The sequence below is a fragment of the Dama dama genome, chromosome 5 (assembly GCF_033118175.1).
Source record: "Dama dama isolate Ldn47 chromosome 5, ASM3311817v1, whole genome shotgun sequence".
In the NCBI taxonomy this organism is placed as follows: Eukaryota; Metazoa; Chordata; class Mammalia; order Artiodactyla; family Cervidae; genus Dama; species Dama dama.
In genome coordinates, this window is record NC_083685.1 from 55,564,567 (window position 1) to 55,583,862 (window position 19,296).

The following is a 19,296-nucleotide window of genomic DNA, read 5'->3' on the forward strand; positions in this document are numbered from 1 at the left end:
TAATGAAGAATGGGCATGGGGAGTTTTATAGAGTTTGAAGATTGGTTTTCATGCACCATGTTTTTTTGTTATTTAAACTTTGTTACTGTCATCATTTTTCTAGCTGTTGAGTTTAACCTTTGTACACGATGGCTGCAGGTCCATCAAGCGTGCTCACAAATAAATGAAAAATGTTACTGGGCCCAATGATCCAGGGGGTGTGTCATTCCACAGGGAAGTTTGCCTAAAATGAGGCCTCTTTATTTGTTCATGCCTTCTTAAGCCAAGCATAAACAGCCCAATTTATAAACCACTATGATTTCAGTTATAGGATTCCTAACCACCACCACTCCCCCCACCGCCAAAATCGTTTAAAAAATGAATCTACAGTCAGATAAAGTAGAGAATTAAATTATTTGAATAATCTCAGAATCTGAGGACTGGATCATATCTTAAGGTCTTCTAGATTAATTCTTCTCATTTAAGCCTGAAAATAAGAATCATCTGTCATCTTGCTTTAAAATTGAAGTATAGTTGACCTACAATATTAGTTTCAGGTGTGCAACATAATGACTTGATATTTTTGCAGATTATACTTCCCATAAAGTAATAAAATAATGGTTATATTCCCTGTGCTGTGTATCACATCCTTGTATCCAATTTCTTTTATACCTAGTAGTTTGTACCTATAATCCCTTCATCTAACTTGCCTCTCCATCTACCCCTCTCCCCACTGGTAACCACTAGTTTGCTTTCTGTATCTATGAGTCTGTTTCTGTTTGGTTATATTCATTCATTTGTTTTCATTTTTAGATTCAACATATAAGTGAAAGCATACAGTATTTGTCTTTCTCTGACTTATTTCATTAAGCATAATACCCTCCAGGTCCATCCATGTTGTTGCAAATGGAAAAATTTCTTTTTTTTTTATGACTGAGAAATATTACCTTATTTTATATATATATATATATATATATATATATATATATATGCATATAAAAATACACAAATCTTAATTCATTTGTTGATAAACACTTAGGTAGCTTCTATATCTTGGCTATTGTAAATAGTGCCACTATGAACATTGGGGTGCATATATCTTTTCAAATTAGCACTTTTGTTTTCTTTGGATACATAACTAATTATAAGAAGAGTACCTGAATAGGCACTTTTCCAAATAAGACACACTGATGGTCAACAGGTATATTGAAAAGATGCTCAATATCACTTATCATCAGAGAAATGCAAATCAAAACCATGAACTATCACCTCATACCTGTTAAAATAAAATGGCTGTCATCAAAAACACAATAAATAAGTGAGGTGAGGAAGTGGAAAAAAGGGAACCCTAGGACTGGGAATATAAATTGGTACAACCTCTGCAGAAAATAGTATGAAAGTTCCTCAAAAAAATTAAAAATAGAACTATTATAGGATCCCAGAATCACCTGGACTATCTTATTAATATTTTCTAAATTAAAAAGTGGAAAAGGATTATTGGGTCCCAACCACGCACAACTGAAATAGAATTCCCAGTGAGAAAAGCCTTGACTAAATAATTACAAATGTTCTCAGGTAGTACCTGATCTGGTCCAAATTTCCATCTGAAATCTGAATTCCAGTCTTACGGTTCTTAATACTTTACCTATGTGAGAATCACCTGAGGAGCTGTCTTGTCTTGTTTTCAATATGGAATCCAATACTTCCACAGGTGTGCTTCCGAAATGCGGACTTGTGATCTGTTTTCTCTTGTTCTCTTTTTTTTTTTTTTTTTTTTTGAGTTTTGTTATTTATTAATGTTTTCAGACAAGGCTGCTGCCCAGGCTGGTTTAGGAAGTCCTCAGCTTTCCTTTGTCTGATAGAGCATTTCCTATACCTGCCTGAACACCTCCAAGCCGGGAGCCCAAACCACTTCCACCTAAAGTAATTACAAACATTGCTATTTTCTCTACCTAGGAAAACTGATATTTTTTTCTACCACTTTTTATACACAGACTATAAGAGGACACCCAATCTATAAAAGGAAGTAGATCCTTTGATTCCTGTTATCAATATATTGACAATGAGTGGGATATAAGTTTTTTTGTGCTATGACAACATTCTCACCAGGGCAAGATGGGAGGGGTGGAAAGAGGAGGAGAGAAACATAGCCAAAACCTGTTATTTTGCAGCATGAGCACAAAACAGTGAGTTCACTAGCTAAACTATTAATGCTAACTGATTAAACCCATCAGAAATATGACTTTATACATTTTGAATACTGGAAAGCTCAGCTATGTAGGAATCACTTTAAAAGAAAATTACTGTTCACTTAATGAGCACATTTCTTATTCTAAATCGACATTTTGAGCCTTGCTAATATTATGGGAAATCATTAGAAATATTCTAGACTGAATTTTTTACATTTGTTACCACAAGCATGTATCTTCAGGGCTTACTGTGTACAGGCACTGTTCTTGACCCTGGGGATACAGCAGAAAACAAGACCATTCAAAGACTGTACCCCCTGGAACTTCTCTATGGTAGGGGCTAAGAAGGAAATGATCTATAAAGAAATAAATATATCATATCTGGCAAAGATAAGGCCGTGAAGAAAATAAATCAAGAAAAGCAGATAGCAAATGACTTTAAGACTTATATGGAATACAGCCCATCACCATTAGCTGGTATTCATTAGTATAATTTATGGATGTGCATCTTCTCCCTTCATATATGATTATGATGATGCTGGCAATGTTACTTTCCATATTTATGGATATGGCTTTAAAAAAAAAAAAAACAAAACTGCAATGGCTCTAAACAGAGAAGCTTAGCTGGTCGAGCCCTGCCTTCGGACTCCAGGCACCAATACAGGGCCTGTCACTGTTTGCTGATGTTCCCAGCTTCACAGGCTGCTCAACACCTTGAATCACAATGAGCCCCCTCTGTCACATTGCCGCGTCCATGTCTGTCCACAGACTGTACCCCTCATGCATCGCCAGCAGCAGCTCCAACTGCTGCGGGCTTCTCGGGGAGTGACAGGCTGGAGGTCTCTGCCTGGGTCTTGCAGGAGAGCAGCTGCTCCACTTCCGGCCGTCATCCATCCTCAGCTGGGGTGCAGCTGGGCAGAGCGGCGCACACGGCTTCTTCCGTGTTTGCCGACTGGCTGCTTTCCAGGGCAGCCGGGAAAGGCCAGTGCGATGCAGAGTTGCTCTGCATTTATATAGTGATTATCATCCTCACAGCATAACCACAGGCTGATCAAACAGTATGTCCACGCTAAATGGGGCAATTTCCCTACCTCTCCCTACCTCTTTTTGAAGAGGGAAACAGGGAAAAGTGAGTCACAAATAGCCATTAGAAATGACTGGCTTATAAAACAAAGAATGAGCAAGCTTAGATTGTCTTTTACAGCATTACTGTGTGTGCAGACAAACAGGGCGGCAAAGAGGCCTGCCCAAGGACGCTGGGCATTTTCACCAAGTGGGTGAGGAATAGCCACCATTTGCTACATACGCAAACCACATCTTTTATTTTCATGGCTTATTTAGGTCAATAACTCTTTTGTATATATTAAGTCATTGTATATTCACTGAGTTTTCATTGTAAACATTTTTCAAATGAACGATACAAATTAACTTTTCATAAAATGATATTTTAAAATATGTTTAGAAAGCTTCACTTTACCACTCCAAAACGGACCACGTTTGCAGTTAACTCACAATCATCCGTGTCCATGGATGGAAACAATGGGATAAATTGCGGATAACTCCAAATAATCCAAAAGCTAGTGATCCCACAGAATTTAATTAATTGCATAACTGATGTATCAAATGTTTCGTTCCACCCATTCACAACAGAGCCTTACTGCCCCACTGATGAGTACCACCCTCTCCCCAACTTCCACAGCACCACTCGGGGTCCTTCTACCACCTGTTGCTTAACTCCTTTTCTCCCTCTCTCCCTCCAAAGAAGCACATGTCCTAAGCTTCAGGATGCCATGCTTGGTCCTTCTTTCTATCTACCCCCCCCCCCAAATCTCATCCACCTTTACATCTTCAACTTTCACCTCTTTGTGAATGACTCTCAAATCTTTATCTTCCACCTGAAGATGGGCATACACAAATCCCATCTGAATTGTCCCATAAAGGGTATTAGAACATCTGACAATTCATTTGGAAAAAATTTTTTAAAAATGTAGATCCTACCTTCACACCATATACAAAATTTAACTCTAGATGAATCAAAGAGATGAACATTTTAAAAAGATCTTTTTAAAAAAAGTTCAGAGTAGTTGTAAAGTTTGTGTGTGTGTGTATATATATATATATAATATACATATTTATTATTATTTATGTTGTGTGGTTTAGTTGCTAAGTCATGTCTGACTCTGTGATTCCATGGACTGCAGGACACCAACTTCCCTGTCCTTTGTGGTCTTTTGGAGTTTTCTCAAACTCCTGTCCATTGAGTTAGTGATGCTACCTAACTATCTCATCCTCTGCTGCCCGCTTCTTTGGTCTTCAATCTTTCCCAGCATCAAAGTCTTTTCCAAATGTGTTGGCTCTTCACATCAGGTGACTAAAATATTATTATTATTTACAATGTAATATAAATATAAGTATATATTTACAAACTGAACCTCTGATGATGTCTTCTGAGATGCACTAGAAGCACAGATTTACCCAGTGGAAAACCAGAGATACAAACTAGTGCATCACAGATGCATGTGCAGGGACTTCTGAAAATTTCATGCTAATGTATCACATTTCCAAATTTGTGGTGCATTGAACTACGCAACACTAATAAGGAACAACGTGTTGAACATATCATGAATGCCACTGAACAAATTTATTGTAACCCAATATCAATAAGCCATTTATTATGCATATTTACTTAAGCTTCTAGAACTTCTAGGTCATCTTGTTTAAGGAAAATTTATACGATTATTTTGTTTAAAATCATGGGATAAGGGAGGCCTTTCTACATGTGTACTAAAATTCAAAAAGGAAATAATTTTAATGTGTTTTTAAAAGGCCCCCAAAGAACCCAAAATGTTTTCAAAGATTATGAGTGGGAAATTTTTCTGTTTTACTTTAATAATTTCTGAATTGTCAAGTTCTTTAATAACAAGTATATTTTCATAGATTATTTGTGTAAATTGTGTAAATTTTAAAATAAAAATGAAAAGGCACTGTACAGCACTTACCTAAGCCACTAATAATCAAAGTATTTACTGGATTGATAAATTTCTACCAACATACTTTTTAAAACTGTTGATGAAAATACAAAATATCACATATCTTCAACCAAGCAAGAATCAACATGCAGAGAAAAATTACTCTCCAAGAGTTATCCTCAAGTTAGCCAAATCTAGAAGTCTGTACAAAATGACAGAAATACAGCTATTTTGATTAGAAGTGTCAAAAAAAAAACGAGAGTGTGTTAGTCGCTCAATGGTGTTCAACTCTTTGCAACCCCATGGACTGTAGCCCACCAGGCTCCACTGTCCATGGAATTCTCCAGGCAAAAATCCTCTTCAGGGGATCTTCTCAACCCAGAGATCGAACCCAATGCACAAGAGTGCATTGCAAGAGGAGTCTTTACTGTTGAAGCCCAATAAGAAGTGGTTCCAAAAATTAATGGAAAAATAAATTATGGATTAAAATAGCTGTTTCCCAAATTTTTTCCCTTAGAACCCTACCACTTCTGAATACAAATCTTCTATAGGGGAAACAAACTGCTTCATCATCCAAAAAGTTGGGAAGAAATCTAGGCTAAGCACAAACATGTTTCATAACTTGCAGTCTTCCTGAAGCCCTTAACATATGTTCATGCAGGTGGTGACTCTCTAACAGAGGGAGACAGTATCCGATGCATCCCACACTGACGTGATTGCAAATCCTTTTTTCCATGATAGCTATTAACAGCTCATGTTGTGCAAAATGCTTATCAACATGTCAAGGAAGTTTCTAAATTTAAAATACTTGGTTCCAAAATTAGAAATTGCAAATTGTACCCCAGATTCCTTAGTTAACCAAATAAATCTAGACCATAGATAGACTGCACCGTATGTTTCCTTAGACTAAATGGCAGCCGAAAGTTTTAGAAATTCTTGGGGAAAAACAGCCTATGTATTCATCCTGACTTCTCCTCCAGATGTTTGGATTCATACTTTGTGTACCTCAGCTGTATCTGGGTTTGGGGAATATCCCTATTAGTCCTCTTTTACTGTTTGTAGTTAAAACATCTATAATGTTTTAAATAATTAATAAAATTGTCCTCTTACATTTAAAAGCTTCAGATCAATAGCTTTTGATTTCAGAACTTGTATCTTCTGGATGTAATTATACTAAAACACTGCATATCAAAAAGTGTGTAGCAAAATTTCCATAATTCAAATTATTTAGACTAATGATTAGTGCTTATATTCACAAATAACTCAAATTAAGCCTAATAAATGCATTCTATGGTTATATTTAAGAAACATAAGACAGTGGAGTAGAAGAACACGCACTCATCTTCTCCTGAGAGAACTCCAAAATTGCAACTCACTGCTGAACAACCATCGTCAGGGGAATGTTGGATCCCACCAAAAAGATACTCCATGTCAGAGGGCAAAGGCGAAGCCCCAGTAAGATGGTAGGAGGGGCGAAATTATGTTTAGAGTCAAACCCCATACCCACCACAGAGATGCTCAGAGGGCTCAAACAAAACCTTGTGTGCACCAGGACCCAGGGACCCCACAAAGATTGAGCCAGACCTGCCTTTGAGTGTTTGAGTGTCTCCTACAGAGGCATGGATCAGCAGTGGCCTGCTGCGGGGACAGGGGCTCTGGCTGCAGCAGACCTAGGAGGCACGCCATTTAGCGTAAATCCTCTGGGAGGAGGTCACCATTAGCCCCACCATAGAGCCACCGAGCAGATGACCAATAAACTGGAGAACAATTAAACCAAAGAAGTCCTCACACTCTTGTGAAAACTCTACAACCCACAACAGATTTCCTGACCTGGGGAATCCAGCAAAGGACTGAGAACCCCCAGGGAATTTGACTTTGGAGGCCAGTGGGATTTGGTTACAGAACCTCCACAGGACTGGGAAACAGACTCATGGAGGGCACAAACAAAACCTTGTGTGCACCAGGAGCCAGGAGAAAGGAGCAGTGTCCCCATAAAAGACTGAGTCAGTCTTGCCTGTGAGTGTCCAAGAGTCTCCCTGGTGGAGGCATGGGTCAAAGTGGACTGTGGCTGGGTCAGGGGTGCTGACTAAAACAGTGCTGGCATAAGTCCTTTTGAAGGAGGTTCACCACCATTACCATGGTTTGGCCTCAGGCCAAACAACAGGGAGAGATCACAGCCCCCACACATCAACAGATAATTAGATTAAAGATTTACTGAGCATGGCCATCAGACTGCAAGGAGATCCAACCAGTCCATCCTAAAGGAAATCAGTCCTGAATATTCATTGGAAGGACTGATCCTGAAGCTGAAACTCCAGTACTTTGGCCACCTGATGCATAAGAACTGACTCATTTGAAAAGACCCTGATGCTGGAACAGAATGAAGGCGGGAAGAGAAGGGGATGGCAGAGAATGAGATGGTTAGATGGCATCACCGACTCGATGGACATGAGTTTGAGCAAGCTCCGAGAGTTGGTGATGGACAGGGAAGCCTGGTGTGCTACAGTCCAGGGGTCACAAAGAGTCAGAAATGAGCAACTGAACTGAACTGAACTGAACTGAGCATGGCCCCACCCATCAGAACCAGATTCCCCCACAGCCAGTCCCTCCCATCGCAAGCTTCCACAAGCCTCGTCTCCTGACCCATCAGAGGGCAGACAAAATAAAAACCACAATCACAGAAAACTAACCAAACTGATCACATGGATCACAGCCTTGTCTAACTCAATGAAACTGTGACCCATACCATGTAAGACACCTGAGACAGATGGGTCACGGTGGAGAGTTCTGACAAAACGTGGTCCACTGGAGAGGGGAATGGCAAACCATTTCAGTATTCTTGCCTTGAGAACCCCACGAAGAATATGAAAATGCAAAAAGATATGACACTGAGAGAAGACCCCCCAGATCTGTAGGTACCCAATATGCTATTGGAGAAGAATGGAGAAATAGCTCCAGAAAAAATGAAGAGATGGAGCCAGGGAGAAAACAATGCCTAGTTGTGAATGCGACTGTGATGAAAGTCAAGTGTGATGCTGTAAAGAACAATATTGCATAGGAACCTGGAATGTTAGGTCCATGAATCAAGGTAAATTGGAAGTAGTCAAACAGGAGATGGCAAGAGTGGTCATCAACATTTTAGGAATCAGTTAACTCAAATGGATCAGAATGGGCAAATTTAATTCAGATGAACATTATATCTACTACTGTGGACAAGAATCCCTTAGAAGAAATGGAGCAGCCCTCATCGTCAACAAAAGAGACTGAAATGCAGTACTTAGGGGCAATCTCAAAAATGACAGAATGAACTCTGTTTGTGTCCAAGGTCAACCATTCAATAGCACAATAATCCAACTCTATGCCTCAACCACTAATGCCGAAGAAGCTGAAGTTGAATGCATCTATGATGAATAGGTCAAGACCTTCTAGAACTAACACCAAAAAAAGAAGTCCTTTTCATCATAGGGGACTGGATTGCAAAAGTAGGAAGTCAAGAGCTACCTGAGTAACAGGCAAGTATGTCCTTGGAGTAAAAAATGAAGCACAGCAAAGGCTAATACAGTTTTGCCAAGAGAACACACTGGTTATAGCAAACACCCTCTTCTAACAGTACAAGAGATGACTCTACACATGGACATCACCAGATGATCACTATCCAAATCAGACTGATTATATTCTTTGCAGTTAAAGAAGGAGAAGCTCTATACAGTCAGCAAAAAGAAGACTGGGAGCTGACTGTGGCTCAGAACATGAACTCCTTATTGCCAAATTCAGATGTAAATTGAAGAAAGTACGGAAAACCACTAGACTATTCAGGTATGAACTAAAACAAATCCCTTAGGATTATACAGTGGAAGTGACAACTAGATTCAAAGGATTAGATCTGATAGAGTATCTGAAGAACTATGGATGGAGTTTTGTGACATTGTACAGAAGGTGGTGATCAAAACCATCCCCAAGAAAAAAGAAACACTAAAAGGAAAAATAATTATCAGAGGAGGCCTTACAAATAGCTAAGAAAATAAAAGAAGTGAAAGGCAAAGGAAAAAAGAAAAGACATACCCATCTGAATGCAGAGTTCCAAAGAATAGCAATGAGAGATAAGAAAGCCTTCCTCAGCGATCAATGCAAAGAAATAGAGGAAAACAATAGAATGGGAAAGACTAGAGATCTCTTCAAAAAAATTAGAGATACCAAGGGAACATTTCATGCAAAGATGGGCTCAATAAAGGACAGAAATGGTATGGACCTAAAAGAAGCAGATGATATTAAGAAGAGGTGGCAAGAATACACAGAAGAACTATACAGAAAAGATTTTAATGATCTAGATAACCACTATGCTGTGACCACTCACCTAGAACCAGACATTCTGGAATGCCAAGTCAAGTGGTTCTAAGGAAACATCTCTACAAACAAAGCTAGTGGAGGTAATGGAATTCCAGCTGAGCTATTTCAAATCCTGAAAGATGATGCTGTGAAAGTACTGCACTCAATATGTCAGCAAATTTGGAAAACTCAGCAGTGGCCACAGGACTGGAAAAGGTCAGTTTTCATTCCAGTCCTAAAGAAAGGCAATGCCAAAGAATGCTCAAACTATTGCACAACTGCACTCATCTCACAGGCTAGTAATATTCAAAATTCTCCAAGCCAGGCTTCAGCAATATGTGAACCATGAACTTCCAGATGTTCAAGCTGGTTTTAGAAAAGGCAGAGGAACCAGAGATCAAATTGCCAACATCCTCTGGATCATAGAAAAAGCAAGAGAGTTCCAGAAAAATACCTACTTCTGCTTTATTGACCATGCCAAAGCCTATGTTTGGATCACAACAACCCGTGGAAAATTCTTCAAGAGATGGAAATACCAGACTACCTTTACTGCCTCCTGAGAAATCTGTATTTCTCAGGTCAAGAAGCAAGAGATAGAACTAGACAAGGAACAACGGACTGGTTTCAAATTGGGAAAGGAGTACATCAAGGCTGTATATTGTCACCCTGCTTATTTAACTTCTATGCAGAGTGCATCATAAGAAACGCTGGGCTGAATGAAGCACAAGCTGGAATCAAGATTGCTGGGAGAAATATCAATAACTTCAGATATGCAGATGACACCACCCTTATGGCAGAAAGCAAAGAGGAACTATAGAACCTTTTGATGAAAGTGAAAGAGGAGAATAAAAAAGCTGGCTTAAAATTCAACATTCAGAAAACTAAGATCATGCCATCTGGTCCAGTCACTGCATGGCAAATAGATGGGGAAACAATGGAAACAGTGACAGACTTTTTCTTGGGCTCCAAAATCAGTGCAGATGGTAACTGCAGCCATGAAATTAAAAGACGCTTGCTGCTTGGAAGAAAAGCTATGACAAACCTAGACAGAACATTAAAAAGGAAAGACATTAGTTTGCTGACAAAGGTCCATATGGTCAAAGTTGTGGTTTTCTTTTTTTTTAAATATAATATGTTATATTTATTTATTTTATTTTTTTATTATTTTTTTCCATTTATTTTTATTCATTGGAGGCTAATTATTTTACAATATTGTAGTGGTTTTTGCCATACATTGACATGAATCAGCCATGGAATTACATGTGTTCCCCATCCTGATCCCCACTCCCACCTCCCTCTCTATCCCATCCCTCTGGGTCTTCCCAGTGCACCAGCCCTGAGCACCCGTCTCATGCATACAACCTGAGCTGGTGATCTGTTTCACCCTTGATAGTATACTTGTTTCAAGGCTGTTCTCTCAGAACATCCCACCCTCTCCTTCTCCCACAGAGTCTAAAAGTCTGTTCTGTACATCTGTGTCTCTTTTCTGTTTTGCATATAGGGTTATCGTAACCTAGATGTCCATCAGCAGATGAATGGATAAGGAAGCTGTGGTACATATACATGATGGAATATTACTCAGCCATTAAAAAGAATTCATTTGAATCAATTCTAATGAGATGGATGAAACTGGAGCCCATTATACAGAGTGAAGTAAGCCAGAAAGATAAACACCAATACAGTATACTAATGCATATATGTGGAATTTAAAAAGATGGTAACAATAACCCTATATGCAAAAAAGTTGTGGTTTTCAACAGTTGTGGTTTTCATGCATGGATATGAGAGTTGGACTATAAAGAAAGCTGAGCACCAAAGAATTGATGCCTTTGAACTGTGGTGTTAGAGAAGGCTCTTAATCCCTTGGACTGCAAGGAGATCCAACCAGTCAATCCTAAAGGAAATCAGTCCTGAATATTCATTGGAAGGACTGATGCTGAAGCTGAAACTCCAATACTTTGGCCACCTGATGCAAAAAGCCAATTCATTAGAAAAGACCCTGATGCTGGGAAAGATTGAAGGCAAGAGGAGAAGGGGATAACAGAGGATGAGATGGTTGGATGGCATCACCAACTCAATGGACATCAGTTTGAGCAAGCTCAGGAAGGTGGTGAAGGACAGGGAAGCCTGGTATGCTGCAATCCATGGGGTTGCTAAGAGTCAGACACGCCTGAGCAACTGAACTGAACTGAACTGAACAGTTATATTTGGAGAGAAGAGTTAGTTTTCAGTGTGTTTACAAAAAAGAAATAAAAGTTTGTGTTAATACATAGGATAATTTTTCATATGTTAATGTAAATACAAATGTATGCATACACACATTTACATATGAATACATATATACATTAGGGATCTGATTTTCCTTTGCCTCCTCATTAAGAAGATATTGAAAATCCTTAGTGCAATATGGTCTAAAAATAATCCTCTGTTCTTTCTGGGATTTATTTCTCCTTTAGTCTGCAAACACTATGAGGTCAGGCACCAGCTTGCTCCTTTGGGCAGAGACATAGATGTTTTCATAATTCTTGAATAACATTAAGCATCCTTCCTTGTTGCAATGAATCAGAGCCTTGCCATTTAACCATTGTACATCCATAATTAAATGAGCTACATGGTTCAAAAATGCTTGCTTTTCTGAAATTAAGGAAAAGCTCTAATCGTATAGAGAACTACTGGTTCACTTCCTAAAGAAATAAACCTAATGAAAGATATACAGTACTCTGTATAGAAATACATAAGACAGTACTAAGATATTGTTCAAAGACAGACAGCCAGAGAGAGAGAGATTCCATTCATTGAAATGCTCAATTTTTAAACTTATTAATTCCTTCCAGATTAATCTATAAATTTAAAGACATATCAGTAAAAAATTCTACTAGACATTTTGGTAGAAACTGACAAGTTGATTCTATCATTTATATGGGAATTCAAAAAAACACAGACTAGCTAAAACAAAGAGAGAACAAATTTGGAGGATTTACACTTACTCAGCTATCAAGATGCATTATAAACCAAAGTAATAAAAAATATGATTTTGCCACAGTAGTGATAAATAGGTCAATGAACAGAAACAAGAGTCTGGAAAAATAAGCAAACATATTCATTTGATGTATGACAAATAAATTATACTGGGTCAGTTTTTTATTCACATAAAATAAAAATAAATCTTAATCCTTACCTCACATAAAAATCAATTCCAAGTAGATTGTGACTCTAAATGTGAAATGTAAAATAGTAAAACTTCTAGCAGATAACATCAAGAAACTCTTCCAGACTGTTAGCCAGACTCTAGGGTAGCCCCCATGCCATCACCCTTGAGAGCAGATAGCACCTGCGAGTTGCTTCTAACAGAATACAGCAAATGTGTAAGGCTGCATGACTGGTTGCATGTTCAGTCGAGTCTGACTCTTTGCAAACTCATGGAGACCCCATGGACTATAAACTGGTAGGCTCCTCTGTTCCTGGAATTTCCCAGTCAAGAATGCTGGATCCAGTAGGTTGCCATTTCCTTCTCCAGGGGATCTTCCCAACCCAGGAATCGAGAATGCTGGATCCAGTAGGCTGCCATTTCCTTCTCCAGGGGATCTTCCCAACCCAGGAATCGAACCCAGATCTCCTGCTTGGCAGGTGGATTCTTTACCACTGAGCCACCTGGGAAGCCCCAAAGTGGAAGGTATTCCAATGTAATTAAAGTCTCAAACAATCTGATTTGAAGTTATTATCAAAAAAGGGACTATCCAATATGGATCTGACTTAATCAGGTGAAATCCTTTAATAGCAGGACTCTCCTTGGGGGCCTGATGAAGTCAGCAGCCGTGAGAAGAAGCCCATGAGATAATGACCTGCAGGAGGCCTGTAGAAACTGCAGGTGGCCTCTGTGACCTGAGGTGGCTGATAGTCATTGGAAGGTGACAACAGATGCCAACAAGGACAAATGACAGTTGCAGAACAGATGTTCCACCCCTCTGGTGCTGGGCACCGGAGAAAGCCCCTCAGAATACACATAATATATATTCTCTTAGGCAGGAGTGAAAGGAGAAAATCCTGAATGGACTGAGAAATTGCTGAATTAACTAAAATGACCATGGTTAAACTGGTGCCACTAGGCAGGGGACAGAAATTAATTTCAGTTGTAGAAAAATAAAATTATATTTTTGAACTCCCAAATTTGTAGAAAATTAAATTAAAACCTATATAATTACTTTAAGCTTTGGACCTTATTGGTTTGATCACTTCAATTATTCATATACCACAATTCAGAAATAACTAACTCTGATGAGTAATTTTTCTGTCTACTATTTCATTTTTCCTGAAAGCTTGATATTCTTCTTAATATCTCACAGCAAAGAATGAACTGCCTTACTATTTGCTTCAATTCCATAGTCTTGATGACTTTTAAAATCCAATTTGTCTTAGACATAAAATATTTACTATTTTAAACACTTAGTTAATTTCTATTGACTCTTCTAAATATTACACTCCTGAGATTGCCTAGTCCATTAGTCCTGGGAGGGCCCCTAACATAATACCTTTCCAAATTCATTATTATTAGTTTTAGGGAAGTTTTTGTCCTTGAGCAGAGTTAAAATATTTTTCAATGATAGTTGAGCAAATATTCAGTGAGATAAGCTACCAGGTATAACTGATGCAAGAAGTACTTTTGAAGGACAGAACTGCAAAGAACAGAATTTCAAGGGACAAAGATAAATTCACAATTGCAGGTTTAGTCACCATAAGCATACGAAAGGCGTAGAGATTCAGCAAACACCACCAGCACACACGGCAGACACAAATGCACCATAGCCTTTGCGCAAAGAAATTCTCAGTCATCTTTTCAATTGTAGTTTCCCTATTGCATGTGTACTAAGTCGCTTCCGTCGTGGTGTCTGACTCTTTGTGACCCCATGGACTATAGCCCGCCAGGCTCCTCTGTCCATGGGCTTCACAAGGCATGAATACTGGAGTGGGTTGTCCCCTTCTCCAGGAGACCTTCTCAAGCCAGGGATCAAAGTTGCTTCTCTTGCCACTCCTGCACTGTAGGCAGATTACCACTAAGCCACCAGAAAAGTTACCCTTTTGGCCCACTCCATCTGTACTACACTCAAAATTCATATACTTTCTAGCCACAGAGAAGGGTCTACTCATGCTTAGATGATAGCCCTACTTGCATTTTTGCCCCCCTTCAATTTATTCCCAACCAAGAGCCAGACTGATCCATCTAGACATGTCCAGTCACGTCACTCCTTCAACAGTATAAATTGCTCATGGAGGATCAATCACAAAGTCCTTACAACAGCAGGATCTCTTTCCACCTTTCTGCTCTCAGCTACTACCTATAGACCATTCACTTCACTTCAGCCACATTGGTCTCAATTTGTTCATAGAAGCACATGTCTCTTGGCCTGTGACAATCTTACTTCAGATTTCCACAAAGTTTATTACTCTCCTGTGTTTTCCAAATCTTTGGTCACATGTTCTCTTCTTAATGAGACCATCCCTTTAAAGTTTCACCCTCCACATGCATTATTTTTTTTCATAGCAGTTATCACCTCATAACATATTAAATGATTATTTATTTCCTTATTTCCTGTTTCCACTCATCAAAATGTAAACTTTATGAGGGAATTTGTTTTCTGTTTTGTTCACTGATGGGCCACTAACCCCCAAAACACTGCCTGACACATAGTATGTCACCAGTAAATACTTGTTGAATGAAGGCATGATAACATAGCTTGCAGGCATAACTACAAAAACTAAGTATTTGTTACACTGCTTTTCTTTGATATATTTCATTTTTAACTACCAAATCCAGGACTTCTGCTATGAATAGTATCACAGCAAACTTCTGTCTATCCTATGTCCAATATTTTGTATTTTTACCTCCATCCTTTTCTAAGGGCCCATGACAGCCATTAAATATTCCTGGAGATTTGGCCTTAGGTTCCGATTTCTATACCTTAGCCAAGTGTGATAATGTCGCTTCTCTGTGTGTCTGTAAAAGGTAATAATTACTGACACTACTGCCTAGAATTTAAGATAAATATCAAGATGGCAATGGAAATCGGTTAAAATTTCTTCAATAACTGTAATGAATAAAAGAGAATGATAGTATGAGACCAGCAGTAGAGAAAATCAGCTGCAAAATACAAACAGAGTTGCAGACTTGGATCTTCTTTCTTCCATAGATGATATCCTATATCTTGACATTGGTTTGATTTTAACAAGTGTATTCATTGAGTGGGCTTCCCAGCTGGCACTAGTGGTAAAGGAACCCATCTGCCAATGCAGGAGATGTAAGAGACACAGGTCCGATCCCTGGATCCAGAAGATCCCATGGAGGATGGCATGTCAACCCACTACAATATTCTTGCCTGGAGAATTCCATGGACAGAGGAGTCTGACAAGCTACAATCCACAGGGTCGCAAAGAGTCAGACATGGCTGAAAAAACTTAGCATGCACATTCATTGGGCAAAACTCAATGCCTGAGCTGGTAAGGCTTGTATATTTTAAAAATAGTAATTCAGTATTAAATTCTGGTTCATTATATATGCATGCTGAAATATTTAGGGGTAATTGTACTGATATCTGCAATTTCCTTTGAAATACATTAGAATGAAAAAAATGGATTAAAGGACAGATAAAAGATATATAAATAGGTGATAAAGGGCCTTCAGAAAAATATAAGTGAGAATTTAGGTTGTGGTTATATATGGTGTTGTTTTTCATTGTAAATTCTCTCAACTTTGCTGTATATTTGAAAAAGATCATCATAAAAATGCTTTAAAATTGAGCATCTCAGCTCCTACCATGTCTTATTAGAAACACTGCTCTGGATCAAAGACCCTTGTGATTAATGCATCTCCTTGGGATGGAAGAGCCTGAAGAAAGACTTCGAGGCCCTAAAGGCTGTGGCCAGGACCTCCAGCAGCTTCTTCCCCATCCCTGATGATTTGTTTGAACTGAACTCGAGGTCATAGGAACCCTGGCATCCAACTTGACCTAGAAATATGCTTTCCCCCCAAAAGGATGAAATATAAATACATCTTTACACTCACTGGCCTTGTGATCACTAAGTTTCACATAAACTTATAGTATAAATGTTTAGGTATAAAAAGAAAGTATTTCAGCCCCATTGCAATTTTATCCTTTTGTTCTCCTTGTAAAAAATACACTGAAATTTATTGCAAGGACCTTATAAAAGTAGTAAAATAATGTAAAGTGATCATAAAACCAATCACATATTTTATAGAAAATAGCAGAATAAAATCACTTTTTTGTGAGATGTAAAATGCAAAGAAACGTATGATTTAAGACAACTTTCTGCTGTCTTTAGGCATCTAAAGTGTTCAACTTCTTGTGTTCTTGTAGGACTGGGAAGACATTTATTACTGTCAATTTGAAAAAGCTCTACTGACCACTCTCCATGCTTATAGGAATGTTCAGCGTGAATTCTGTTAACTGAAAAACCTTTTTAATAAATGCCTTTCTTGTCTTTTCCATTATGTTTACTTAGACTGTATCCCTCCCTATCAGTCAAAAGAACAAACAAAACAAAAAATATTTAGGCTTCCTAAAATCATACCCTTTGAAACAAGTTGCTATTATGACATACTAAGGTCTACTAACTTCAGTCTATGCATAAATGTAAACAAAATAAATCCAGAGATAATCAGGCAATCCAGGTTGAATATGACCCAGGAATTCAGCATGCTTCCAAATAAACAACTGCTATCTTGGAGTGAATTAATAAAAGCATAATGAGATCAAATGAAGCATTAACTCAATTAGTAGGACTCTGTCAAGATAAAGATTCAATAAGGAATTTATAGAAATTTTTAAAACTAGAGTACCTTTCTGAGAAGACACACAAAATAATATTTAAAAGAATGGAACTAGGACTTTCTTGATGGCCCAATGGTTAAGAATCTGCCTTCCAAGGCAGGGGAAGTGGGTTCAATCCCCGGTCAGGGAACTAAGATCCCACATGGGGGAACTAAGCTGGAGTAACACAACTAGAAAGCCACTGCAATGAAGACCTGAAGCAGCCAAATAAATATTTTTTTTAAAAAACCTCACACTGCATTAAAATAAATACATAAAAGAACGGAAGTGAATGGAAAACCATGGGGAAAAAAATAGACAAAAAAAGTGACACAGCTGGTGACTGTCTGCCCTCCAGCTTTGCTGGAACAGAACAAGATGGAACAATTGACAACAATAGGTTAAATAAGACAGAATACTCACTCAACACCCCCTTTCAGTCTTCAGTGAGGTTTTTCTTTCTGAAACATTGTAACTGTCAGTTGCTCCCTCCCTTAGGATGAGTCTCCTCTCCTTCTTAAAGTAGAACTCCATTCTCATCTTATCTTGATAGTCACTTTTTATATCTACGGTCTCCAAAGTTTCAAGGTCATAAGAAGAAGGCAAGAGTTTGGAAATGAAATGGGTTAGTCTCCACATAACGTTTTACTTTTACTGTGTTCCTTTGCCTTTACTTTTTTACTTTTACTGAGTGTTGTAAAATGTGGATGTTATTTAAAATTACACCCTTTTTTTTGACCCCCTTTTCTTTTTATTCTCTTTCTCCTTCCTGTATAATCTCACCCACACATGCTGGCGACTCTGAAAATTACATTCTAACTTGAATCTCTTTTGTAAACTCCAAACTGAATTCTCTTCTTCTCAGGTATCTTGCAGGTACATAAAACTTTATTATGTTGAAAACCAAACTTATCATTTCTGCCTAAACCTTCTTCTTGTATAATATTTTCTATTAATGGCATTCCTATCAAAGTCATTGGAGAAGCAAAGGGCAACCCACCCCAGTCTTCTTGCATGGGAAATCCCATGGACAGAAGAGCCTTGCGGGCTGTAGTCCATTCCCTGGGGTCAGGAAGGGTCAGACTTAGTGACTAAACAACAACAATATCAAAGCAATCCACCAAATTAGCAACCATGAAATGATCTTAAGTTTCTCTGCCTCGTTCTCAACCTCCCACATTTTGGGGTTCTTCTGTCTCTCCTTTCTGTACTGATGCTTCTTGAAAGTAAGGACTTATTGTATACCTCCTTATCTTAGTGCCTAGAAGGGTGTCTAGTACATATAAGGTGTACCAGGTAGGATGGAAAAAAGGAGAGAAGAAAGGAAAGGAGGGAGAATCAGAAGAAAGAATAATGAAAAAAAATGAAAGGAGAGAGAGATGTAAGGAGGAAAGCAATTAATAAAATAACTTAGCTATTACTCATAATAGGGTAGTTTAAGTTTATAAGAGCTGATAGCTGAGGCTGTAATTCTTCTGTGGCAGAGAGCTCTTTTTGCTGGAAAGACTTATGAAAAGTCTTTAGAGTAAAAGTTAAGCCCCTCAAGGCCTACTTATCAATCAATGAAAGCTTGGAGGGAATGCGGAATACTCTATGTAACAAAAAGAGTTTGGAGAATTCCAAGGCAAAATAAGAGTGATACACAGAAAAAATAAGGCAAACACTCATGAGGACAATGCACTCATCACCATGACTCTCAATATTCCATCAGTTCTAGGAAATCCATTAAAATCTTGGTGTGAGTGGATATTTTCATTCTTGAAATGCAGTGAAAAGATGGAATTTAGAATCTAGGTTTATGTAGGATAAAAAATGAGACAAATTAAGGGACGCAAAAGCCAGAGAGTTAGGGAATCCTTGGTCAAAACTGCCCAACTTATCTTGGCACGATGATAACCACCTGCATGAGCTATTTCACAGCAGGAGGTCCCGGTGAGGAACATGGTGCTGTCATGGAAAAAACTCTGGGAAAATTCAGAAGGGGCCAAAAAAAAGAGAAGACACTAGCCC